Source organism: Oncorhynchus gorbuscha, linkage group LG05 (genome assembly GCF_021184085.1).
Source record: "Oncorhynchus gorbuscha isolate QuinsamMale2020 ecotype Even-year linkage group LG05, OgorEven_v1.0, whole genome shotgun sequence".
Taxonomy (NCBI): domain Eukaryota; kingdom Metazoa; phylum Chordata; class Actinopteri; order Salmoniformes; family Salmonidae; genus Oncorhynchus; species Oncorhynchus gorbuscha.
In genome coordinates this window covers 21,906,189-21,932,770 of record NC_060177.1, presented here as the reverse complement: position 1 = coordinate 21,932,770, position 26,582 = coordinate 21,906,189, and the positions used below count along the sequence as shown (strand labels likewise).

General features: G+C 49.0%; 1 protein-coding gene across 1 annotated transcript in view; it reads right to left on the bottom strand.

The window, feature by feature from the left end:
- Nucleotides 1-26,317, bottom strand: part of LOC124035658 (chromodomain Y-like protein 2) — a 78,118-nt gene extending 51,801 nt beyond the window's left edge. The window contains exon 1 of the mRNA XM_046349225.1: nt 26,177-26,317. The gene's annotated coding sequence lies outside the window, so the exon portion shown is untranslated. The remainder of the gene's footprint in view (nt 1-26,176) is intronic.
- Nucleotides 26,318-26,582: the final 265 nt, after the last annotated feature.

The window sequence follows — 26,582 nt, the reverse complement described above, 5'->3', positions numbered from 1 at the left end:
CTGACTCAGTTACATCAGCTCTGTCAGGAGGAATGGGCCCAAATTCACTCAATTCATTGTGGGAAGCTTGTGGAAGGCTACCCGAAATGTTTGACCCAAGTTAAACATTTTAAAAGCAATGCTACCAAGTACTATTTGAGTGTATGTAAACCTCTGATCCACTGGGAATGTGATGAAATGTGACACATTCTGACATTTCACATTCTTAAAATAAAGTGGTGATCCTAACTGACCTAAGACAGGGAATATTTACTAGGGTTAAATGTCAGGAATTGTGAAAAACTGAGTTTAAATGTATTTGGCTAAGGTGTATGTAAACTTCCGACTTCAACTGTACATATCTCAGAATAATCTGAAGTCACTCAGAGACTCAACTGTGTAACCTGGTGTTTGAGAAAGGTACACAGCATAGAACCTTGAGAGGGTTTGGAAGGCTTATTGAGATTGTGTGTGCGTGTGTGTTTGTGTGTGTGTGTGTGTGTGTGTGTGTGTGTGTGTGTGTGTGTGTGTGTGTGTGTGTGTGTGTGTGTGTGTGTGTGTGTGTGTGTGTGTGTGTGTGTGTGTGTGTGTGTGTGTGTGTGTGTGTGTGTGTGTGTGTGTGTGTGTGTGTGTGTGTGTGTGTGTGTGTGTGTGTGTGTGTGTGTGTGTGAGAGAGAGAAGGCATCAACAATGAACAGTGTATGATATCCTATCAACCCTATAGGCCAGAAGATGATTGGGCAGATCTCCAATCACACGGACGAGGAGAATGTAATGTCCCCTCTACTTTTATTACATCCTGTTCCAGACTCTTCAACCAAGGCAGAGAAGCAGGGGGTATGCACCATTCCATCCCTGATACCTCAGTTCTGATGCAGGGGACAGGGCTGGCCCTAGCCTTTTGGGGGCCCATCACCTCGGGTACAACATATTTTATTGGACCCCCCCTTGAAGGCAGAGAGAAAACAAACATTTTAGAATTTGTTTCCTTCAATTTTTTTTTCCATGGAGCGTAGAGATAATGATGCAGTTTCACCCTTTACACTCACACCCATAGACAGGTTGAACATGGCAGATTTGGGCACTGATAAGCGCCTAAATTGAAACGCATTGGTCTGCACAGTAATATGCTATAAATTAAGTCAGAGCTCAGACTCTGTGGTTCAGCGCTGTATGGGTTTTGACTGACAGCTGTTCTGAACATGCACACATTTGTGACAAGAAGTTTCCCCCATCCCACCCGGTAATTATCTGAGTGAGGGAAATGCTGTAAATTAAGAGTACCGTATTTTGAAAGATCAGACATTGACGATTAAAGTAAATACCACTTTAATGTCATACAAGCAAGCCGAATGTGCACTCCACATTTTGTCATCATTAAACTCATGTCATATACAGTCATAAAACTCATGTCAAACGTTTATAATCACTACGTTTGATGTACAATTACAAGATGACGTAGCGTCATACCCTGGGTGTTCCGAACAGAATGAGCCTATTGTGAAGAAAACACAAGCAAAGCACGCATAACTCCGTTCTATACACATCAACATTACAATCTTTCTCTAAAGTTCCTTGTGAAAACCTAACATTGCAAGATCATATTTTATAACTTAGCTAGTCATGTTGGCAATAGAAGACGCTTTCAAATGATGCCCACCTGACCCAGATTGTGATTTATAATGGACCGTTTTTGGATTGTGTAAACAACAGTAATTGTGTGTTGGCGGGGATGCAGGACTGTGTTCCAAACAAAACAACTACAAGTGTGCTTGCTCTAGTTCCTCAACGGCACAGCTAGGAGAGCTCAAAAAAGAACCTTATAGTTGGAGACTCTTCTTTGAGTCATAAAGTGCATTGAAATTACTTAGGAACTGTTAACACTTTGGAGAGATGTGTGGCTGCTTGGAGACACCACTTTCCTCTTACTCAAACCCTTATCACTTTCGTTGTCTTATGTTGCACCTACCCCACATTTTTCATTTTTCATATTCTTATCATGTTACTGAATGTATTCAGAGTATTTTCACAATTCGTTATCATACAAATGTGACAAATGTGTACAGTAAATGTAAAATGCACAGTGTAATCAACAGTGTAATGTTTTGAGTCGGTCTTGTGTCAGGTGAACTGTTGTGTCCTCAACTGGTCTAATAATATTCCCATAATCTCCAAACTGTTCTCTTTCAATTGCTACCATGCTTAAGCATTAAAAGCAAGTTAAAATCAAGTTTGCTGCAATTCTACTCATTTTTCCATGGGGCGGAGAGAAGATTTAGCAGTTTTATAGCTAATTTTAGATTTTTCCAAGACGTATGCCATATCTGAGTGAGAGTGACTAACAAAATCAAAGGGGGCCCCCTGGAGGTCAGGGCCCCTGACCCTGATTACTACAAGGTTAGACAGCTGGGTAGACTAATTGAGTGACTGTCAGTGACTGACATAATAAGAGAAAAACTTCTGATGCACACCCACATTTTGAAATTGCACCTTGTGTATTCTACTATTCTCATTCTCAACGGTAAGTTGAGACCCAGACTGAGTTCCTAAAAAATAATGTATTTTTGGGGGTTGGGGGCTTGCCTAGCGGCCACGGGGCCCTAAGCAGTTGCTAATGTCTAGGGACGGCCCTGACACGGGGTAATGTGTTTCAGCTCTAACAGGGTTAAAGCATAGTGATGTGGCAGGTAGCCAGGAGAGAGGAGCAGGGAGCATGTGCATATGAATAAATAAAGCCTTCTAGAGAGAGAGGGGAAGAGTGTGAGTTAGTGAGGGTAGAGAAACAAGAGAGATAGTGAGGAGAAGAGAAAGAGAGACAGAGAGAGTAAGCAATAGAGACAATGACAGATAGGGAGAAATAGCAAGAGATAGACAGAAAGAGTGAGAGTGAGACAAATTATTAAAGGACAAATGAAAAATGGCTGCCACGAGTAGTGTTCCAGAATCGGGGTTAAACAACATCCTGATGCTGAGTCGTTCTGGAGCAGCCTATGCTGGGGAATTACTTTTATTCATCATTGCCAATGTCTGGGGTAGGGATGTTCTCATTGCAGAAGAGTAGAATTAGGTTTCTTTCTAAAGCAGGGGCAAAATAAAAACATAGAGCTGTCCCATTTCAATGCATTAGGATAAAAAGGAAACTGGATTGGGTGAGCAACGCTCACATAATGATCACCCTTGTTTGAGACCTGCAGATTTGCATTAGCAAATGCCCAGACTTTAGCTAACATGCTAACACAGTCATATGCCAAATATACAACATAGTTTCAAACCTGATTGTTCACATACATTTTTGTTAGCATCACCAAATATGCTCTGTGTGTTTGACAGCAGCCCTACAGCACCATGTAAACACAGTTGGATAAACTAGCCCCTAACACTGATCTTAGGCCAGTGTTTGTATTTTCCCCTTTCCTCAAAGGTTACGATTCAAAGAGTGTAAGCTGACCTAGATCCTACATCAGTTCCTAAGGGCAACATCTAGTCGGAGTTATGTAAACACTACCAGGAAATGCCAACTTCCTCATTGAGTGCAGGAGTGTGTGCTGTGTACACACCGTCTCTGAACAGTATTGGGGCTATGTCACAAAGCAGCATCAATGAATTAGCCAGCTTTAACCACTTTATATTTCTGATTATCTAGATTCTCTAAATGTCCCATATTCAAATATTATTATCCAACCTTTTATTCAACATTCATCTGGGAATTAAAATCCAGTTTCATGGACCCTGATGAACCCAACTCCTGGCCCCCAAAAAATCAGCCTTTGTGGAGAGTCTCTATTCAAAGTTGATAAAAGTTAGATGGCTTGCGTATTGATCCTATTGTGCAACAGAGAAATACAACCCCTTTGGTCCCCTTGGTGCAGAAATACAATCTTTGTCACAGCCCAGAGCACAACACACTCAGCACTGCACACTGGAGCTGATGTTGTGATCTTTAGCCAGGGGAGGATAATGTGCAGGAACAGAAAGAGACCACAAGAGCATCTAGCTGGATCAGATGAAAATGGACAATTAGGAAAAAATGATATCAGTTCAGAGCAACTCCAGAGTCTATTTGAAGTTTGTATAGATGTTTGGTAGGAAATGTGTACCTACTTGTACACTGGATAGGTCCTGAGAACACATGACTGGACATAATACAGGAGTGTACATATGTTCATATTTGACTATATTCATTTTTACTATGTGAGTTCAAATCCCAGGTGAAGAGATGTTGAATACTAGTTACTGTATAAAGGAACATGCACAATGTAATCATGTACGTATGTCAATGCATGTCAAATATGTAGGTTTTAAACATGTATGTTAAAAGCACTGTGTGTGTAACTAGTTCCACAGCCTTTTTTAGGTAAGGTGCAAAAATAATAATTTCTAGTTGAATTAACATATGAGACAAATTGAGCAAACACATCATTTTAAATTGACAGAATTTTGGCCTAAGTTTTTCTCTATGTTGGAGCTAAGTTTGGACCAACTAAAAATGTCACGTTCAGGTGACACTTTGACTAAAGAGTTGAGTAAAGAAAGAAAAGGCTGTGGAATCAGTGAATTGATTACCTCGACTAACCGGTGCCCCCGCACATTGACTCTGTTCCAGTACCCCCTGTATAGAGCCTTGCTATTGTTATTTTACTGCTGCTCTTCAATTATTTGTTCCTTTTATTTCTTATTTTTGTAGGTATTCTTCCTGAAAAGTGCATTGCTGGTTAAGGGCTTGTAAGTAAGCATTATATTCGGCATGTGTGACAAATCCAAATTGATTTGATTTATTAAGTTGAAACCACTAGATTTGTATTCAAAGCGTGGTCACGCTGCACTATCCAGTATGAGAACTTTTATAACAGTGGGGATGGGAAAATATTTCCTGGCTACCCAGACTCCTTTCTCCCACAAAACTCTATGCCACACCTACAGACGTTAGTTTCTTCTCTACATTGAGTCTGGATCTGAGTACCTCCCTGACCCTCACTGAATGCGAACACATTTGGGACAGTCTGATTTGTCCAGAAATCGGTGTGTTGGGCCAGAGCCAGAACACACATGAGTAAAGCGGCATTGGCTTTGATTAGTTAGAGACGATCTAATCACTGATTACTTTGTTTTATACAACTCCCCTCGTCACCACAAACGACATTAATGACGGTAGTCTCAGACTAACGTACAGTGCATTCAGAAAGTATTCAGACCCCTTGACTTTTTAAACATTTTGTTACGTTACAGCCTGATTCTAAAATGGTTTCAATTATTTATTTTTCTCATCAAGTTACACACAATACCCCATAACGACAAAGCAAAAACAGATTTTTTGACATTTATTTACAAAAGTATTCAGACCCTTTGCTATGACTTGAAATTGAGCTCAGGTGCATCCTGTTTCCATTGATCATCCTTGAGATGTTTCTACAACTTGATTGGAGTCCACCTGTGGTAAATTCAATTGATTGGATATGATTTGAAAAGGCACACACCTGTCTATATAAGGTCCAACAGTTGATAGTGAATGTCAGAGCAAAACCAAGCCATGAGGTCGAAGTAATTGTTGGAGGAGAAGCGCTTTGGTCAGGGAGGTGAAAAAACCCCCGATGGTCACTCTGACAGAGCTCTAGAGTTCCTCTGTGGAGATGGGAGAACCTTCCAGAAGGACAACCATCTCTGCAGCACTCCACCAATTAGGTCTTTATGGTAGAGTGGCCAGACAGAAGCCACTCCTCAGTAAAAGGCCCATGACAGCCATTTGGAGTTTGTCAAAAGGCACCGAAAGACTCTCAGACCATAAAAAACAAGATTCTCTGGTCTGATAAAACCAAGATTGAATGCCTGAATGCCAAGCGCCACATCTGGAGGAAACTTGGCACCATCCCTACGGTGAAGCATGGTGGTAGCAGCATCATGATGTGGGGATGTGTTTCAGTAGCAGGGACTGGGAGACTAGTCAGAATCGGGGGAAAGATGAACAGAGCAAAGCACAGAGAGACCCTTTATGAAAACCTGCACCAGAGCGTTCAGGACCTCAGACTGGGGCAAAGGTTCACCTCCCAACTGAACAACGACGCTAAGCACACAGCCAAGACAATGCAGAAGTGGCTTCGGGACAAGTCTCTGAATGGGGGTATTGTGTGTAAATTGATGAGGAAAAAACCTTTTTAATACATTTTAGAATAAGGCTATAACCTAACAAAATGTGGAAAAAGTCAAGGGGTCTGAATACTTTCTGAAGGCACTGTATATAGCGAATGACAGAACAACGGAAGAATTGTATGTAAGTCGTCAGGCAGGAACATAAGCAGCAGCAAACTTATGTTAACATGAACAAAGACTTTTACAAAACAATAAACAGGACAATGAACCAACAGAAACATAAAATATGCTAATCATCAAATAATAAGTAAATGAAGTCTGAGCCAAGATTTATACCCATACTTTAATAACGCCTGACAGCAACAATGTAGCAACCTGTCCCCTGACTGGCCGAGTTAAGGCTATACATTTTCATCAAGGCCTTAACTTGGAAGATACCATTTTGCACTCATCAATTAAATGGTCATCAATATAGGCATTAATGCACATTGCATTTATTGGTAATGAAGTTAGTTACACAATTGCCACGAATACACACTTCTCAACTACAGTGTTTAAATCATGCTTAAAACATGACATATAATGCGGGGTACAGGGCCGTGTAGACCTTTCAGGGTGCATGTGCTCAAAATATAAATGAAATATTTTCAGAAATCATATCTCGGAATTCATAACATAATACATTTTTGTTGTTGTTGCATAGGCCTATTTATTTCTGCAACAATACACTCACACTTCATCACAAATTGTATGCAAGCTAGTAAGAGTGGCACCTAAAGACATCAGGAAAAGAGGGTGGTGTCACGTTCTGTCCATCGTTCGTATGTGTTTTCCTTGTTTTAGTGTTGGTCAGGACGTGAGCTGGGTGGGCATTCTATGTTGTGTGTCTGGTTTGTCTATTTCTATGTTTGGCCAGATATGGTTCTCAATCAGAGACAGGTGTTAGTCATTGTCTCTGATTGGGAACCATATTTAGGTAGCCTGTTTTGTGTTGGGTTTTGTGGGTGATTGGCTGTTTAGGTTTTCACTTTTCTTGTTTTGTATAGTCTGTTCATGTATAGTCGTCTTTATTAAAAACATGAATAACCACCACGCTGCATTTTGGTCCGCCTCTCTTTCACCAGAAGAAAACCGTTACAGAATCACCCACCAACCAAGGACCAAGCGGCGTGGTAAACAGAGGCAGCAGCAACAGCAGCAGCAGGAGAAGCGACAGGTGCAGCAGGAGCAACAGCAGCAGCAGCAAAGGCAGCAGCAGGAGAAGCAACAGAGGCAGCAGCAGCAGTGGGAGAGGCTGCACTATTTGGATAAATGGACTTGGGAGGAGATCCTTGACAGAAAAGGACCCTGGGCAGAGCCAGGGGAATATTGTCGCCCCAAAGCCGAGCGGGAGGCAGCGAAAGCAGAGAGGCGGCATTATGAGGAGCTAGCACGGCAGAGCGGCTGGAAGCCCGAGAGGCACCCCCAAAAATGTATTGGTGGGGGGGCACAGTTAGAGTGTGGCAGAGTCAGGAGTCAGACCTGAACCAACACCCCTGATTATCGTAAGGGGCCATGGATGGAATTGGAGCTGTTGGCGAAGCAGAGTGCTGAGTCTGAGAGTGTGGAGGATGTATTGGACAGACTAGAAAGAAAGCTGTTGGTTTGGCATAGTATGCACGGCATACCAGTGCCAGCACCACGCATCAAGCCTACAGTGCATCCCGCCTGTCCAGCGCTGCCGGAGCCTTCCGCCTCTCCAGCGCTGCCAGAGTCTCCCACCTGTCCGGCGCTGTCAGAGCTACCGCCCCTCATGCCAGAGGCGCCAGAGCCCCTCATTCCAGAGGCACCAGTGCTCCTCAGTCCAGTGCTGCCAGAGCCTTTTTCTCCAGTCAGCCCAGCGCAGTCTGAGCTACCTGTCTGCCCTGCGCAGTCTGAGCTACCAGTCTGTCCAGCGCCGCCAGTGCCGCCAGTCTGCCCAGCGCCGTCTGAGCTACCCGTCTGCCCAGCGCCGTCTGAGCTAGCAGTCTGCCCAGCGCCGCCAGTGCCGCCAGTCTGCCCAGCGCCGCCAGTGCCGCCAGTCTGTCCAGCGCCGCTAGTGCCGCCAGTCAGCCAGGATCCGCCAGTCTGCCAGGATCCACCAGTCTGCCAGGATCCGCCAGTCAGCTAGGATCCGCCAGAACTGCCAGTCGGCCAGGATCTGTCAGAACTACCAGTCAGCCAGGATCCGCCAGAACTGCCAGTCAGCCAGGATCCGCCAGTCTGCCAGGATCTGCCAGTCGGCCAGGAACTGCCAGGACTGCCAGTCGGCCAGGATCTGCCAGTCGGCCAGGATCTGCCAGTCGGCCAGGATCTGCCAGTCGGCCAGGATCAGCCAGTCAGCCAGGATCCGCCAGTCTGTCAGGATCAGTTAGATCCGCCATTCAGCCAGGATCCGCCATTCAGCCAGGATCCGCCAGTCTGCCAGGATCCGCCAGTCTGCCAGGATCCGCCAGTCCGCCAGGATCCAACAGTCAGCCAGGATCCGCCAGTCTGCCAGGATCCACCAGTCAGCCAGGATCTGCCAGAACTACCAGTCAGCCAGGATCCGCCAGAACTGCCAGTCAGCCAGGATCCGCAAGTCTGCCAGGATCCGCCAGTCAGCCAGGATCCACCAGAACTGCCAGTCGGCCAGGATCTGCCAGTCGGCCAGGATCTGGCAGTCGGCCAGGATCTGCCAGTCAGCCAGGATCTGCCAGTCGGCCAGTCGGCCAGGATCTGCCAGTCGGCCAGGATCTGCCAGTCAGCCAGGATCAGTTAGATCCGCCATTCAGCCATGATCCGCCAGTCTGCCAGGATCCACCAGTCTGCCAGGATCTGCTAGAACTGCCAGTCGGCCAGGATCTGCCAGTCAGCCAGGATCCGCCAGTCTGCCAGGTTCCGCCAGTCTGCCAGGATCCGCCAGAACTGCAAGTCGGCCAGGATCTGCCAGTCGGGCAGCATCTGCCAGTCAGCCAGGATCAGTTAGATCCGCCATTCAGCCAGGATCTGCCAGTGTGCCAGGATCCGCCAGTGTGCCAGGATCTGCCAGTCAACCAGGATCCGCCAGAACTGCCAGTCGGCCAGGATCTGCCAGTCAGCCACGATCCGCCAGTCGGCCAGGATCGGCCAGTCAGCCAGGATCAGTTAGATCCGCCATTCAGCCAGGATCCGCCAGTCTGCCAGGATCCACCAGTCAGCCAGGATCCGCCAGAAGTGCCAGTCAGCCAGGATCTGCCAAAACTGCCAGTCGGCCAGGATCTGCCAGTCGGCCAGGATCTGCCAGTCGGCCAGGATCCGCCAGTCTGCCAGGATCTGCCAGAACTGCCAGTCGGCCAGGATCTGCCAGTCGGCCAGGATCTGCCAGTCGGCCAGGATCTGCCAGTCAGCCAGGATCCGCCAGTCTGCCAGGATCAGTTAGATCCGCCATTCAGCCAGGATCCGCCAGTGTGCCAGAATCCACCAGTCTGCCAGGATCTGCTAGAACTGCCAGTCGGCCAGAATCTGGCATTACTGCCAGTCGGCCAGGATCTGCCAGAACTACCAGTCAGCCAGGATCCGCCAGAAGTGCCAGTCAGCCAGGATCCGCCAGTCTGCCAGGATCCGCCAGTCAGCGAGGATCTGCCAGAACTACCAGTCAGCCAGGATCCGCCAGAACTACCAGTCAGCCAGGATCCGCCAGGATCTGCCAGTCAGCCAGGATCCGCCAGAACTGCCAGTCGGCCAGGATCTGCCAGTCGGCCAGGATCTGCCACTCTGCCAGGATCCGCCAGTCAGCCAGGATCTGCCAGAACTACCAGTCAGCCAGGATCCACCAGTCTGCCAGGATCCGCCAGTCAGCCAGGATCCGCCAGAACTGCCAGTCGGCCAGGATCTGCCAGTCAGCCAGGATCTGCCAGTCGGCCAGGATCCGCCAGTCGGCCAGGATCCGCCAGTCGGCCAGGATCTGCCAGTCGACCAGGTTCTGCCAGTCAGCCAGGATCAGTTAGACCCGCCATTCAGGAAGGATACGCCAGTGTGCCAGGATCTGCCAGTGTGCCAGGATCCGCCAGTCAGCCAGGATCTGCCAGGATCCGCCAGTCGGCCAGGATCTGCCAGTCAGCCAGGATCTGCCAGAACTACCAGTCAGCCAGGATCCGCCAGAACTGCCAGTCAGCCAGGATCTGCCAGAACTACCAGTCAGCCAGGATCCACCAGAACTGCCAGTCAGCCAGGATCCGCCAGTCAGCCAGGATCCACCAGAACTGCCAGTCAGCCAGGATCCATCACAGGATCCGCCAGTCAGCCAGGATCTGCCAGAACTGCCAGTCGGTCAGGATCTGCCAGTCAGCCAGGATCTGCCATAACTACCAGTCAGCCAGGATCCGCCAGAACTGCCAGTCAGCCAGGATCTGCCAGGATCCGCCAGGATCTGCCAGTCAGCCAGGATCCGCCAGTCTGCCAGGATCCGCCAGTCAGCCAGGATCTGCCAGAACTACCAGTCAGCCAGGATCCGCCAGAACTGCAAGTCTGCCAGGATCCGCCTGTCTGCCAGGATCCGCCAGTCAGCCAGGATCCGCCAGAACTGCCAGTCGGCCAGGATCTGCCAGTCAGTCAGGATCAGTTAGATCCGTAATTCAGCCAGGATCCGCCAGTCAGCCAGGATCCGCCAGAACTGCCAGTCGGCCAGGATCTGCCAGTCAACCAGGATCTGCCAGTCTGCCAGGATCCGCCAGTCAGCCAGGATCTGCCAGAACTACCAGTCAGCCAGGATCCGCCAGAACTGCCAGTCGGCCAGGATCTGCCAGTCGGGCAGGATCTGCCAGTCAGCCAGGATCAGTTAGATCCGCCATTCAGCCAGGATCTGCCAGTGTGCCAGGATCCGCCAGTGTGCCAGGATCCGCCAGTCTGACCAGGATCTGCCAGTCTGCCAGGATCCGCCAGTCAGCGAGGATCTGCCAGAACTACCAGTCAGCCAGGATCCGCCAGAACTGCCAGTCAGCCAGGATCCGCCAGGATCTGCCAGTCAGCCAGGATCCGCCAGAACTGCCAGTCGGCCAGGATCTGCCAGTCGGCCAGGATCCGCCAGTCTGCCAGGATCCGCCAGTCAGCCAGGATCTGCCAGAACTACCAGTCAGCCAGGATCCGCCAGTCTGCCAGGATCCGCCAGTCTGCCAGGATCCGCCAGTCTGCCAGGATCCGCCAGAACTGCCAGTCGGCCAGGATCTGCCAGTCAACCAGGATCTGCCAGTCGGCCAGGATCCGCCAGTCGGCCAGGATCCGCCAGTCGGCCAGGATCCGCCAGTCGGCCAGGATCCGCCAGTCGGCCAGGATCTGCCAGTCGACCAGGTTCTGCCAGTCAGCCAGGATCAGTTAGATCCGCCATTCAGGAAGGATACGCCAGTGTGCCAGGATCTGCCAGTGTGCCAGGATCCGCCAGTCAGCCAGGATCTGCCAGGATCCGCCAGTCAGCCAGGATCCGCCAGAACTGCCAGTCGGCCAGGATCTGCCAGTCAGCCAGGATCTGCCAGAACTACCAGTCAGCCAGGATCCGCCAGAACTGCCAGTCAGCCAGGATCTGCCAGAACTACCAGTCAGCCAGGATCCACCAGAACTGCCAGTCAGCCAGGATCCGCCAGTCAGCCAGGATCCACCAGAACTGCCAGTCAGCCAGGATCCATCACAGGATCCGCCAGTCAGCCAGGATCTGCCAGAACTGCCAGTCGGTCAGGATCTGCCAGTCAGCCAGGATCTGCCATAACTACCAGTCAGCCAGGATCCGCCAGAACTGCCAGTCAGCCAGGATCCGCCAGGATCCGCCAGTCAGCCAGGATCCGCCAGAACTGCCAGGATCCGCCAGTCTGCCAGGATCCGCCAGTCAGCCAGGATCTGCCAGAACTACCAGTCAGCCAGGATCCGCCAGAACTGCCAGTCAGCCAGGATTCGCCAGTCTGCCAGGATCCGCCAGAACTGCCAGTCGGCCAGGATCTGCCAGTCGGCCAGGATCTGCCAGTCGGCCAGGATCTGCCAGAACTATCAGTTAGCCAGGATCTGCCAGTCAGCCAGGATCCGCCAGTCAGCCAGGATCCGCCAGTCAGCCAGGATCTGCCAGTCAGCCAGGATCCGCCATTCAGCCTGTATCCGCCAGTCTGCCAGGATCCACCAGTCTGCCAGGATCTGCTAGAACTGCCAGTCGGCCAGGATCTGCCAGTCAGCCAGGATCTGCCAGTCAGCCAGGATCTGCCAGAACTACCAGTCAGCCAGGATCCGCCAGAACTGCCAGTCAGCCAGGATCCGCCAGTCAGCCAGGATCCGCCAGAACTGCCAGGATCCGCCAGTCTGCCAGGATCCGCCAGTCAGCCAGGATCCGCCAGAACTACCAGTTGGCCAGGATCTGCCAGTCGGCCAGGATCTGCCAGTCAGCCAGGATCCGCCAGTCAGCCAGGATCTGCCAGTCAGCAAGGATCAGTTAGATCTGCCATTCAGCCAGGATCCGCCACTCTGCCAGGATCCACCAGTCTGCCAGGATCTGCCAGAACTGCCAGTCATCCAGGATCTGCCTGTCAGCCAGGATCCAACAGTCTGCCAGGATCCGCCAGTCTGCCAGGATCCGCCAGAACTGCCAGTCGGCCAGGATCTGCCAGTCGGCCAGGATCTGCCAGTCGGCCAGGATCTGCCAGTCGGCCAGGATCAGTTAGATCCGCCATTCAGCCAGGATCCGCCAGTGTGCCAGGATCCGCCAGAACTGCCAGGATCCGCCAGTCTGCCAGGATCCGCCAGTCAGCCAGGATCCGCCAGAACTACCAGTCAGCCACGATCCACCAGAACTGCCAGTCAGCCAGGATCCGCCAGGATCCGCCAGTCAGCCAGGATCCGCCAGAACAGCCAGTCGGACAGGATCTGCCAGTCGGCCAGCATCCGCCAGTCTGCCAGGATCCACCAGTCAGCCAGGATCTGCCAGAACTACCAGTCAGCCAGGATCCGCCAGAACTGCAAGTCAGCCAGGATCCGCCTGTCTGCCAGGATCCGCCAGTCAGCCAGGATCTGCTAGAACTGCCAGTCGGCCAGGATCTGCCAGTCGGCCAGGATCTGCCAGAACTACCAGTCAGCCAGGATCCGCCAGAAGTGCCCGTCAGACAGGATCCGCCAGTCTGCCAGGATCCGCCAGTCAGCCAGGATCCGCCAGAACTGCCAGTCGGCCAGGATCTGCCATTTGGCCAGGATCCGCCAGTCTGCCAGGATCCGCCAGTCAGCCAGGATCTGCCAGAACTACCAGTCAGCCAGGATCCGCCAGAACTGCCAGTCAGCCAGGATCCGCCTGCCTGCCAGGATCCGCCAGTCAGCCAGGATCCGCCAGAACTGCCAGTTGGCCAGGATCTGCCAGTCAGCCAGGATCAGTTAGATCCGTCATTCAGCCAGGATCCGCCAGTCAGCCAGGATCCGGCAGAACTGCCAGTCGGCCAGGATCTGCCAGAACTACCAGTCAGCCAGGTTCCGCCAGAAGTGCCAGTCAGCCAGGATCCGCCAGTCAGCCAGGATCCGCCAGTCTGCCAGGATCCGCCAGTCTGCCAGGATCCACCAGTCAACCAGGATCCGTCAGTCAACCAGGATCCGTCAGTCAACCAGGATCTGGCAGTCGGCCAGGATCTGCCAGTCGGCCAGGATCTGCCAGTCGGCCAGGATCCGCCAGTCGGCCAGGATCCGCAGGCGGCCAGGATCCGCCAGTCGGCCAGGATCTGCCAGTGTGCCAGGATCCGCCAGTCAGCCAGGATCTGCCAGGATCCGCCAGTCAGCCAGGATCTGCCAGGATCCGCCAGTCAGCCAGGATCCGCCAGAACTGCCAGTCAGCCAGGATCCGCCAGAACTGCCAGTCGGCCAGGATCTGCAAGTCAGCCAGGATCTGCCAGAACTACCAGTCAGCCAGGATCCGCCAGAACTGCCAGTCAGCCAGGATCTGCTAGAACTGCCAGTCGGCCAGGATCTGCCAGTCGGCCAGGATCTGCCAGAACTACCAGTCAGCCAGGATCCGCCAGAAGTGCCCGTCAGACAGGATCCGCCAGTCTGCCAGGATCCGCCAGTCAGCCAGGATCCGCCAGAACTGCCAGTCGGCCAGGATCTGCCATTTGGCCAGGATCCGCCAGTCTGCCAGGATCCGCCAGTCAGCCAGGATCTGCCAGAACTACCAGTCAGCCAGGATCCGCCAGAACTGCCAGTCAGCCAGGATCCGCCTGCCTGCCAGGATCCGCCAGTCAGCCAGGATCCGCCAGAACTGCCAGTTGGCCAGGATCTGCCAGTCAGCCAGGATCAGTTAGATCCGTCATTCAGCCAGGATCCGCCAGTCAGCCAGGATCCGGCAGAACTGCCAGTCGGCCAGGATCTGCCAGAACTACCAGTCAGCCAGGTTCCGCCAGAAGTGCCAGTCAGCCAGGATCCGCCAGTCAGCCAGGATCCGCCAGTCTGCCAGGATCCGCCAGTCTGCCAGGATCCGCCAGTCAACCAGGATCCGTCAGTCAACCAGGATCCGTCAGTCAACCAGGATCTGGCAGTCGGCCAGGATCTGCCAGTCGGCCAGGATCTGCCAGGATCGCCAGTCCCAGGATCCGCCAGTCGGCCAGGATCCGCCAGGCGGCCAGGATCCGCCAGTCGGCCAGGATCTGCCAGTGTGCCAGGATCCGCCAGTCAGCCAGGATCTGCCAGGATCCGCCAGTCAGCCAGGATCTGCCAGGATCCGCCAGTCAGCCAGGATCCGCCAGAACTGCCAGTCAGCCAGGATCCGCCAGAACTGCCAGTCGGCCAGGATCTGCAAGTCAGCCAGGATCTGCCAGAACTACCAGTCAGCCAGGATCCGCCAGAACTGCCAGTCAGCCAGGATCCGCCAGAACTGCCAGGATCCGCCAGTCTGCCAGGATCCGCCAGTCAGCCAGGATCTGCCAGAACTACCAGTCAGCCAGGATCCGCCAGAACTGCCAGTCAGCCAGGTTCCGCCAGGATCCACCAGTCAGCCAGGATCCGCCAGAACTGCCAGTCAGCCAGGATCCGCCAGAACTACCAGTCAGCCAGGATCCGCCAGAACTGCCAGTCAGCCAGGATCCACCTGTCTGCCAGGATCCGCCAGTCAGCCAGGATCCGGCAGAACTGCCAGTCGGCCAGGATCTGCCAGAACTACCAGTCAGCCAGGATCCACCAGAAGTGCCAGTCAGCCAGGATGCGCCAGTCTGCCAGGATCTGCCAGTCAGCCAGGATCCGCCAGAACTGCCAGTCGGCCAGGAACTGCCAGTCAACCAGGATCTGGGAGTCAGCCAGGATCTGCCAGTCGGCCAGGATCCGCCAGTCGGCCAGGATCCACCAGTCGGCCAGGATCCGCCAGAACTGCCAGTCGGCCAGGATCTGCCAGTCGGCCAGGATCTGCCAGTCAGCCAGGATCCGCCAGTCAGCCAGGATCTGCCAGTCAGCAAGGATCAGTTAGATCTGCCATTCAGCCAGGATCCGCCAGTCTGCCAGGATCCACCAGTCTGCCAGGATCTGCCAGAACTGCCAGTCATCCAGGATCTGCCTGTCAGCCAGGATCCAACAGTCTGCCAGGATCCGCCAGTCTGCCAGGATCCGCCAGGATCTGCCAGTCGGCCAGGATCTGCCAGTCGGCCAGGATCTGCCAGTCGGCCAGGATCTGCCAGTCGGCCAGGATCAGTTAGATCCGCCATTCAGCCAGGATCCGCCAGTGTGCCAGGATCCGCCAGAACTGCCAGTCTGCCAGGATCCGCCAGGATCCGCCAGTCAGCCAGGATCCGCCAGAACTGCCAGTCGGCCAGGATATGCCAGTCAGCCTGGATCTGCCAGTCAGCCAGGATCTGTCAGTCGGCCAGGATCTGCCAGTCGGCCAGAATCCGCCAGAACTGACAGTCGGCCAGGATCTGCCAGTCGGCCAGGATCTGCCAGTCGGCCAGTCAGCCAGGATCTGCCAGATCCGCTAGTCAGCCAGGATCCACCAGTCAGTCAGGATCTGCCAGTCAGCCAGGATCTGCCGGAACCACCAGCCAGCCAGGATCTGGTAGATCCATCAACCTGCCTGAGCTTCCTCTCACTCCTGAGCTTCCTCTCACTCCTGAGCTTCCTCTCACTCATGAGCTTCCTCTCGGTCCCGAGCTTCCTCTCGGTCCCGAGCTTCCCCTCGGTCCCGAGCTTCCCCTCAGCTCTGAGCTACCTCAGTCCAGTGGGGCCCGTTGTTAGGTTTCCTAGGCCAAGGTTAGCGGCGAGGGTCGCCACTCAAGGGACACTAAGGAGGTGGACTAAGACAATTATGGAGTGGGGTCCACGTCCAGCGCCAGATCCGCCACCACAGACAGATGCCCACCCAGACCCTCCCCTATAGGTTTAGGTTGTGCGTTCGGAGTCCGCACCTTGGGGGGGTTCTGTCACGTTCTGTCCATCGTTCGTATGTGCTTTCCTTGTTTTAGTGTTGGTCAGGACGTGAGCTGGGTGGGCATTCTATGTTGTGTGTCTGGTTTGTCTATGTTTGGCCTGATATGGTTCTCAATCAGAGGCAGGTGTTAGTCATTGTCTCTGATTGAGAACCATATTTAGGTAGCCTGTTTTGTGTTGGGTTTTGTGGGTGATTGTTCCTGTCTCTGTGTTTGCACCAGATAGGACTGTTTAGGTTTTCACTTTTCTTGTTTTGTATAGTCTGTTCATGTATAGTCGTCTTTATTAAAAACATGAATAACCACCACGCTGCATTTTGGTCCGCCTCTCTTTCACCAGAAGAAAACCCTTACAGGTTGGCTATCAGCTGATTATGGATGAGGATAATTGATGTAAATCTGCTAGTTAGCTAGCTCTGTTTATTTGACTGATTGTGTTTGAGGCCTACCTCTCTATGTCTGTCTGCCTCTCTCTGCTGTGTATCAGCCAACCAGACTGAATATTGATGATGGTGTAGGCTAAATCAAGTGTTATAAAGTGTTAATGAAGTGTAATGCTGCTGTGTATCAGCCAACCAGACTGAATACTGATGATGGTGTAGGGTAAATCAAGTGTTATAAAGTGTTAATGAAGTGTAATGCTGCTGTGGCAGTATTGTTGATATTTAAACTAGTTAGCTAGCTAGCTACACACACTCGATTGGTAACCGCATCTCTCAAGCCATATTCGTTTGGATACCAGGCGCATGTTTTCCAGACTGGGAAAAAGGCGCAACTGGGCGCACAGAGCTCTGTAGGCTCCAGGGCAGATCAACAGGTGGAACCAATGGACGGGGTGGGGTCTGGCAAACTTGATGATGACATGCAGGCAGTCGGTTCCGAACAAAAATGACCCCAATTTTTAAAAATGTTTTATTATACTAATTATACCATCACCCAAAAGCCACACAAAAGGACACTTTGGAGACTGGAAGGGCAAAGGGCAAAGGGACATGTGCTCTGCACAGGTAGAGCCCTATCTTTCCATCTGCCTGTGACACAATACACCATCCCCTAGGGTTAGAGACAAGGCCTAGCATCACACAAACCATGTGATAATTGGCACTTTGGAACAATTCTGAACGCAGCTCTGTTTGATTCACTAACCCGCAAGCAAGACAAATAAATTCCCAAAATGTCACCTCTTCAGCTGGAAAGAGATTCCATCTCTCACAGTTGAAGTGTACCTATGATAAAAATTACAGACCTCTACATGCTTTGTAAGTAGGAAAACCTGCAAAATCGTCAGTGTATCAAATACTTGTTCTCCTCACTGTATATATATTTTTGATTGGTAAGTTAGTCTTGTCAGCTATCTAAACTTGTAGTTATCATGGTCAAATTACCATCCAGACACGCAGAGCACTTGCCCAGGGTTCCTGACTTCCAAGGGCCCACATAGAGGGTTCACTCACATCATATTAACATGGAATAAGTCATGACAAAATGTGTAGAATTGCAGCAACCTTGCTTTAAAACTGCAAAAGAAAATCTACGCCCAATGGCAAAATATGTAGAATTGCAGGAAAAATTATTCTCCACCATTAAGTTGGGGCCACTAAACCTTTGACTGGGAGGTGGGGGGGCCCCCAACAAAATGTTGCTCAGGGCCCACAAAAGGCTAGGGCCGGCACTGATCACTGCATATAATATTGTTTTCGAAACCCCAGAAACTCAACTTTCATATCACCCCCAAATAATTGTATAATTACAAAAGATGTGCTTATTGTGTGCTGTTTTAACACAGATTCCCACCGAGGTGTTTTACATTGTAAAACATACGTTGTCTCAAAGCTGTTACAAATAAAAACGAAGGAAAAAACTGTCAAAAATAAGTGTATATTTCGTATTTGTGCATTTATTTTTGGATAAAAATTAAGTTGAGTGTTCAAGGTTTCCAATCGTAATCAAAGAACAATTGTTTCTAGATATGCGTTTCACGGTTGACCAAATCACCTCAGCTAAGGGATTTGGAATGACTCATGAGAAGGCCTATAGTTAGGGCTAATGTTATAGCAGAGGCAATTGTAAGACAGGGCTTGTCCTGCAGTCTTGGTCAAATGCAGACCATATCACTTTTAGACATGCTGCAATCAAAGTCCCCCTCCCCCACCCATTCTTTCTTTAAACAATCTAAAATATTTAAGCAATGCTGATAATAGTGAACATTCATTTTACCCCAAGGATACTACTTGCTGAATAGAATGTGACTTTAGGCAGACAATGTCCTTCAGCTCAAATATGTGCCTGATTTGCATTTAATTGTGTAAACATCTGCATGGCTGATTAAACTCCTAATCTAATTTTGCTGTTCATGTCCTGCAAAATATCACACATCACTTTTCTATGCCCTGGGAAATTTCACTGGGTGTTTTCTTCGGGGGGGGGGGGGGGTTAAGACCTCCTTATATCGGAGGTATTTAAAGAGGGCTTGTGGCAATAGATGAGATGAGAGGATAGATATGGACATACAGATGGAGAGGAGAGGGGAGGACACCTAGACGAGATGAGAGGATCCTAGAGCATAGATGGACAATACGATTGAAAGGTTGGATAAAGGCTAGAGAAGCCTGACAACACTAGGAAAGAGGATAGTTTGAGAGAAGAGAGAGAGGATAGGGAAGTAGGGAGGACGAGAGGACACAGAAGAGGAGGAGAGGAGGGGGAGGAAACCTTAGAAGTCATGAAACATTCAGGCTTTTACGGCTGTTTGTCTTCATCTCTAGTTCATCTCGAAGGCAATTAATGGCCAGTTCATAATGCATGAATTCACTCTGAGTCCTCATCTAGCTCTTCAAATAAATGGACTATACAGACTCCATTGACCAGTAAATAAAACAGATATGCCACTGTCATGACGATGGCCTGGGGGTTAGGTTTATGACAGTCATAAATACCTCTTCCCCCCTTTTTCCTCTCTCTACCCTACTGAGGTTACATTTGCAAAACCCTTGGTTAACATGGGAACATCAGAAGGTGGGGGGAAATTAACTATATTCTGGTAATCCGAAGAATTGAACATATGAGGTGGTACTTAATGAATATGATGTCAGTTCGGTTGTCATCTGAGACATTCTCATCAATGATAAGAATAAACTCTACAGTGGAAAGTCTACACATCAGAGTTATCGGATTCACATGGAATTGTTGTTCAATTTAAATGTTTGAATATGAAATTATTTGTGATAGGATGAAATGTGATTTTAGCTTCTAAAATGTGAGATTTGGGTCTTCATAAGATATGGCTCTGCTCAATCAGTGGCCCGCCCCTGTGAAGGGACATGGGCTATAAAAAAATTCAAATACGCCCTCCTCTACCTTCCTATATATGCCCTTGACAAAAATATAACTTCCTGTTCCGATGATGTGAGGACGACGGTCCGATGTCAGAATGTTTCATATAATAACTACAGAACGAAGCCAACATCAGCGTGAGCTTGGTTGCGAATGGTATGAACTTTGAACTCTTATTCACTACAGAAGTGATACCTCCTCGCCGTTGAGTTAGCAACAGCAGATGCAACAAGGGTTAGGAAGGAACAGACAGAGTATCCCGTCTATCACCCAACGACGTTAATACAACGTATCCAATTGACAACCAGAGACATTCTTCAAAGGATTCGGTTTGGCAACAAGTCCTTCCATCTACCACCAACCTACCGAAGCGCAGCTCAGAGTAAATATTTATTGCATTTTCCTTTTCCAAATGGGCGGTAATTTAGAATGCATCAGATACTGTATTTACAATAGCACAGCTTCTCCCTGTGTCCCTCAGTCTTCCCGCTCTTTCACTCAAACCCAGCCCCTTTCCTTTGTGTAACAAGCTGTCATATCTGTTCCGCCCGCTAGAGACATTTTCCTTTATGATGTAATTTGTATTCAAGTTATGATTTAATTATGTGTATGTGTAATTCTGTGTGATTAGTTAGTAAATAAATGATTAAACCCAATTTTGCATTGCTGATTCAAATTGTTAGCCAGGGTTCGTGCAGATAACCAAGAATTTGCAACTTTCAGATGAGACTGAATTAAGATGAGGTTTAATATTGACTGCTATTGATGTAAAATATTACTAGGCCTTTAAGAGTTTATTTGGAAGATAACAGCTCTATAAATATTATTTTGTGGTGCCCGACTCTAGTTAATTACATTTACATGATTAGCTCAATCAGGTGATATTAATTACGGATAAATTATTTTATAGAATAGCATGTCATACCACTTAATCCGGCATAAGACACGACACCACACTGTACCAGTACTCACCTAACTTTTCACAAGCATGTCATTGTAGGACAGATCTTACAAGACCCCGGTGTTGTGACGCACATAACCCAATTAATTAATTAAGATTATATCATTATGATAATAATGCATATTTTAATAGTGAATCCACTGTCTGTACTTTTCATATAAAAAGGTTTTGCACAAGAATCTTATAAAACGGTAATCCCGGTCGTGTTCTGATGGTCCGAGAGGTGTCCATAGGCCTGCAGGGTTTTTGTTCAGGTACTAAATCAGCCAGCACTCAAATAATAGAATGCAACAAATGGATTGAGCATCTATTTCAATCACAACCGAACCGTATATTCCCAATCAAACTTTAATCACCTGCTGATCCAGACAGCACGTTTCTGCCAAAATACATTTTGTATGTAAACGTCTCCGGACGTCTGCCGAAAGCTGCAGGTCAGTAAAAATTGGGAGGCTGGGCGGGTAATTAATTGAAGGGCATTAATGCTTTTCATATATTCTGTAGTGCGGAGGTCCTGCCAGCCAGGTCCATATCTTATTCATCTCCAGTGTTGAGGCTGAGAAAACAAACCCCCATCAACACATCACCTCAAACACTTGGTGTCTGGTGTCAAACATGCGGTGTAAAGCTGGTGTAAAGTGGCATAAAGCTTGCCGATATTGTACACTGGAACAGTGGAAATGCGTTCTCTGGGCTGATAAATCACGGTCACCATCTGCCAGTCCGACCCACGAACCTGGGTTTGGCGGATACGCTACCTGCACCAATGCATAGTGCCAACTGTAAAGTTTGTACAATGACGTACAATGACATTCTAGATGATTCTGTTCTTCCAACTTTGTGGCAACAGTTTGGGGAAGTCCCTTTCCTGTTTCAGCGTGACAATGCAAACATACCCATCCCACAACAGGACTTGAGACTTGAGGTGAATGAGAGGAGGACATCAAGGACCCTCCTTTACTTAAGGACAAGTTGACTGAAATGGTACATCACGGCACTGTTCAGTTGGTCACTCACTAGAGGGCGTTGTTGTATTATAGAAAAAACGTTGCTACACTTCTACCTCTCCTACAGACCACCACATTAAACTGTTGGTAGATGTTTCCCTGTCTTCATGCACATATTTAGTATCAGTTAACCATCCCCCAATCGTAACCATAACTATAGGAGGTAGAAATGTAAATCTGATCTTAGATCAGTGAAGAAGTACAACTTCATCCCACTACGATACACTTTCAATCATTTCTCTAACAGGCCAGCATTTCTATGATGGACACTCAACATTCTTAATCACATGTTAATGCAGCAGCAGGAACATTAGTCCAGCTGAATCAGGTGACGTCATTATTAATCAGAACAGATAGCATCATCACATGCTTCTCATCTAATGGTCTTTAGACTAACCTGTACCTCCGCACATTGACTTGGTACCGGTATCCCCTGTATACAGCCTCGGTATTGTTTCGTCATTTTCTTGTGTTACTTTTAGACTATTATTTTTTCACTTTAGTTTATTTATTAAATATATTCTTAACTCTGTTTCTTGAACTGCATTGTTGGTTAAGGGCTTGTTTGTCAGCATTTCACGGTAAGGTCTAAACCTGTTTAATTTGGCGCATTTGATTTGAGACAGATGCATCCCCTCCTCCACATCTGATTGAATGATTGCCGGTGTCATGTCCTAATTGGAAATCACATGACATCTTATTTGCAGTTGGGTGAATTAGCTTGGAGATAGGAGAAATTAGACCTAAAGAGCGATGTGTGTTTTTCCACTCCTCTCACAAACCACTCTAATCTGTTATGAAGATGAAACTCCCTTTTCAGTTTGTAATTAAACTTGTAGCTAAACTTGTAATGCAATGACATCTAGATATTAGAATATAACAAATTATTTTCTAATTCATAACGTAGTGAGGTGTTTGGTGGCCCCATCATCATAGGAGTTTGGTGAATGAGATGACTGTTTCTCTTCTCACCCTGCAGAGGGCAGACAAATCCTTCACAAAGAATTTATGGAGCCAAATTAGTCACTCTATCTATATTCGTGCTAGCATACTGTACACACACTGTTTCCATCTAAGGAATTTAGTACAATGTGACTGGTGAATTTGTTTACCAGCACTTTAGAGCACGGGAATATTTAAATAATTTGAGCACATTCTGTATTTGTTGGTCATCTATATTCAGCAGCAACAGCCTCCTGATTTAAATTTGGATAATGTCTCACCTCCTTAACCATGAACTACGACCTGAACTGAGATGGGGAACAGTAAAATAATACAATAAAACAATATTATGATTCTATTTCCAATTAGCGACTGGCGTCACTGCTGTTGCACCAGGGTTCAGGGCTGCTGTAGCCACCTCACCTTTCCTGGCCCCTCCTCTCTACAACACTAAATATTAATTTTTCAGCTACAATTAGCAAGATGTCAATAGTAATTGCCACCAGTGCACTGCTCCTCTGACATTCAAACAGCATAATTGTGAACCCGTGTTTATGCCTCGCACATGCTAATCTCACCCGGTTTTAATCAAGGCAAGCTACTGAGTACACAGACACAAAGAAACCTGTATGCACGTGCAAGCGCTCACACAAACTTGTTTTTCTATCAATGTTAGGGGACCTAACATTGATTTCCATACAAAATCCTATTTGCCCTCAATCCTAACGCTTACCCTTACCCTTACCTTAACCCCCAAACCTAACCCAACCCCTAAACTTGTGACGTGGGAAATGTCCCCACGAGGGACAATTTTCTTTGTTTTACAATCCTTGTGGGGACTTTTGGGGATCTGCACACACACACACACACACACACACACACACACACACACACACACACACACACACACACACACACACACACACACACACACACACACACACACACACACACACACACACACACACACACACACACACACACACACACACACACACACACACACACACACACAGACAGAGAGACACACACAGAGAAACAGAGACACACACACAGACAGAGAGACACACAGAGATACAGAGACACACAGACACACAACGCATGCCCGCCCACACTGCATTTATGAGAGAACAAGTAGATCTACAGTATTAGATGAAAGAGGGAACAAATGTAAGATTATCTAACAGGGAAATAATCCAAGGAAGCATTTCCTGCTGCATTATTTCTTCTGTGGTATTTACTGGCAGTTCCACCCCTACCCACTTATTCTGCAGTTTACTGGCAGTTCCACCCCTACCCACTTATTCTGTAGTTTACTGGCTGATCAACACCTACCCACTTCTTCTGCAGTTTACTGGCAGTTCCACCCCTACCCACTTCTTCTGTAGTATTTACTGGCAGTTCCACCCCTACCCACTTCTTCTGCAGTTTACTGGCAGTTCCACCCCTACCCACTTCTTCTGCAGTTTACTGGCAGTTCCACCCCTACCCACTTCTTCTGTAGTATTTACTGGCAGTTCCACCCCTACCCACTTCTTCTGTAGTATTTACTGGCAGTTCCACCCCTACCCACTTCTTCTGTAGTATTTACTGGCAGTTCCACCCCTACCCACTTCTTCTGAAGTTTACTGGCAGTTCCACCCCTACCCACTTCTTCTGTAGTATTTACTGGCAGTTCCACCCCTACCCACTTCTTCTGTAGTATTTACAGGCAGTTCCAGCCTTACCCACTTCTTCTGCAGTTTACTGGCAGTTCCACCCCTACCCACTTCTTCTGTAGTATTTACTGGCAGTTCCACCCCTACCCACTTCTTCTGTAGTATTTACTGGCAGTTCCACCCCTACCCACTTCTTCTGTAGTATTTACTGGCAGTTCCACCCCTACCCACTTCTTCTGTAGTATTTACTGGCAGTTCCACCCCTACCCACTTCTTCTGCAGTTTACTGGCAGTTCCACCCCTACCCACTTCTTCTGTAGTATTTACTGGTAGTTCCACCCCTACCCACTTCTTCTGCAGTTTACTGGCAGTTCCACCCCTACCCACTTCTTCTGTAGTATTTACTGGCAGTTCCACTCCTACCCACTTATTCTGCAGTTTACTGGCAGTTCCACCCCTACCCACTTCTTCTGTAGTATTTACTGGCAGTTCCACTCCTACCCACTTCTTCTGCAGTTTACTGGCAGTTCCACCCCTACCCACTTCTTCTGCAGTTTACTGGCAGATCCACCCCTACCCACTTCGTCTGCAGTTTACTGGCAGTTCCACCCCTACCCACGTCTTCTGTAGTATTTACTGGCAGTTCCACCCCTACCCACGTCTTCTGTAGTATTTACTGGCAGTTCCACCCCTACCCACTTCTTCTGCAGTTTACTGGCAGTTCCACCCCTATCCACTTCTTCTGTAGTTCACTGGCAGATCCAACCCTACCCACTTCTTCTGTAGTTTACTGGCAGATCCACCCCTACCCCTTCTTCTGCAGTTTACTTGCAGATCCACCCCTACCCACTTCTTCTGTAGTTTACTGGCAGATCCACCCCTACCCACTTCTTCTGTAGTTTACTGGCAGTTCCACCCCTACCCAATTCTTCTGTGGTATTTACTGGCAGTTCCACCCCTAACCATTTCTTCTGCAGTTTACTGGCAGATCCACCCCTACCCCTTCTTCTGCTGTTTCCTGGCAGATTCCCCCCTACCCACTTCTTCTGCAGTTTACTGGCAGTTCCACCCCTACCCACTTCTTCTGTAGTTTACTGGCAGATCCACCCCTACCCACTTCTTCTGTAGTTTACTGGCAGTTCCACCCCTACCCACTTCTTCTGCAGTTTACTGGCAGATCCACCCCTACCCACTTCTTCTGCAGTTTACTGGCAGATCCACCCCTACCCACTTCTTCTGCAGTTTACTGGCAGTAGTTTACTTGCAGTTCCACCCCTACCCACTTCTTCTGCAGTTTACTGGCAGATCCACCCCTACCCACTTCTTCTGTAGTTTACTGGCAGTTCCACCCCTACCCATTTCTTCTGCAGTTTACTGGCAGATCCACCCCTACCCACTTCTTCTGCAGTTTACTGGCAGATCCACCCCTACCCACTTCTTCTGCAGTTTACTGGCAGTTCCACCCCTACCCATTTCTTCTGCAGTTTACTGGCAGATCCACCCCTACCCATTTCTTCTGCAGTTTACTGGCAGATCCACCCCTACCCACTTCTTCTGCAGTTTACTGGCAGTTCCACCCCTACCCACTTCTTCTGCAGTTTACTGGCAGTTCCACTCCTACCCACTTCTTCTGCAGTTTACTGGCAGTTCCACTCCTACCCACTTCTTCTGCAATTTACTGGCAGATCCAGCCCTCTCTCTCTCTCTCCCCCCCTCTCGCGCTCTCTGGCTGATGTCTACCATTCATCCCCATTAGTGATCCTGTGTCTTCTCCTCGCCCCTAATTCCTTTACATTGGCCTAAGTGACTGTTACTTACCTGCCTCTGTCGTCCCTTCGTCCATAATTCCCTTCCATTGGCCTAACTGTTATTTACTGAGCTGGAAGCCTGGGTCTGCTCTGTGGTTTTCCTCATACTGTTCTGAATGATAAGGATGGGCGTAGTGTCTGCTACTGAGAGACATTGGTTTGATAAGACTATGGAACTATGTACTTGAATATGCCTTTTGTACACAGACTTTAGACTGACACATGCACAGTTGTGTTTGAGTTTCCACTGAATGTGCCTCTGTGTGTGCAACACAGCCAACAGTATGATGTATAATGACCTCTGCGTATTTACATGTCACTATTCCATTTCATGGTAGGCCTCTGTGTATTTATAAACCAGCTCTATTTATCTCCTCACCTCAATCGATCTCTGTCTATTAAGGTAGTCCAGAATA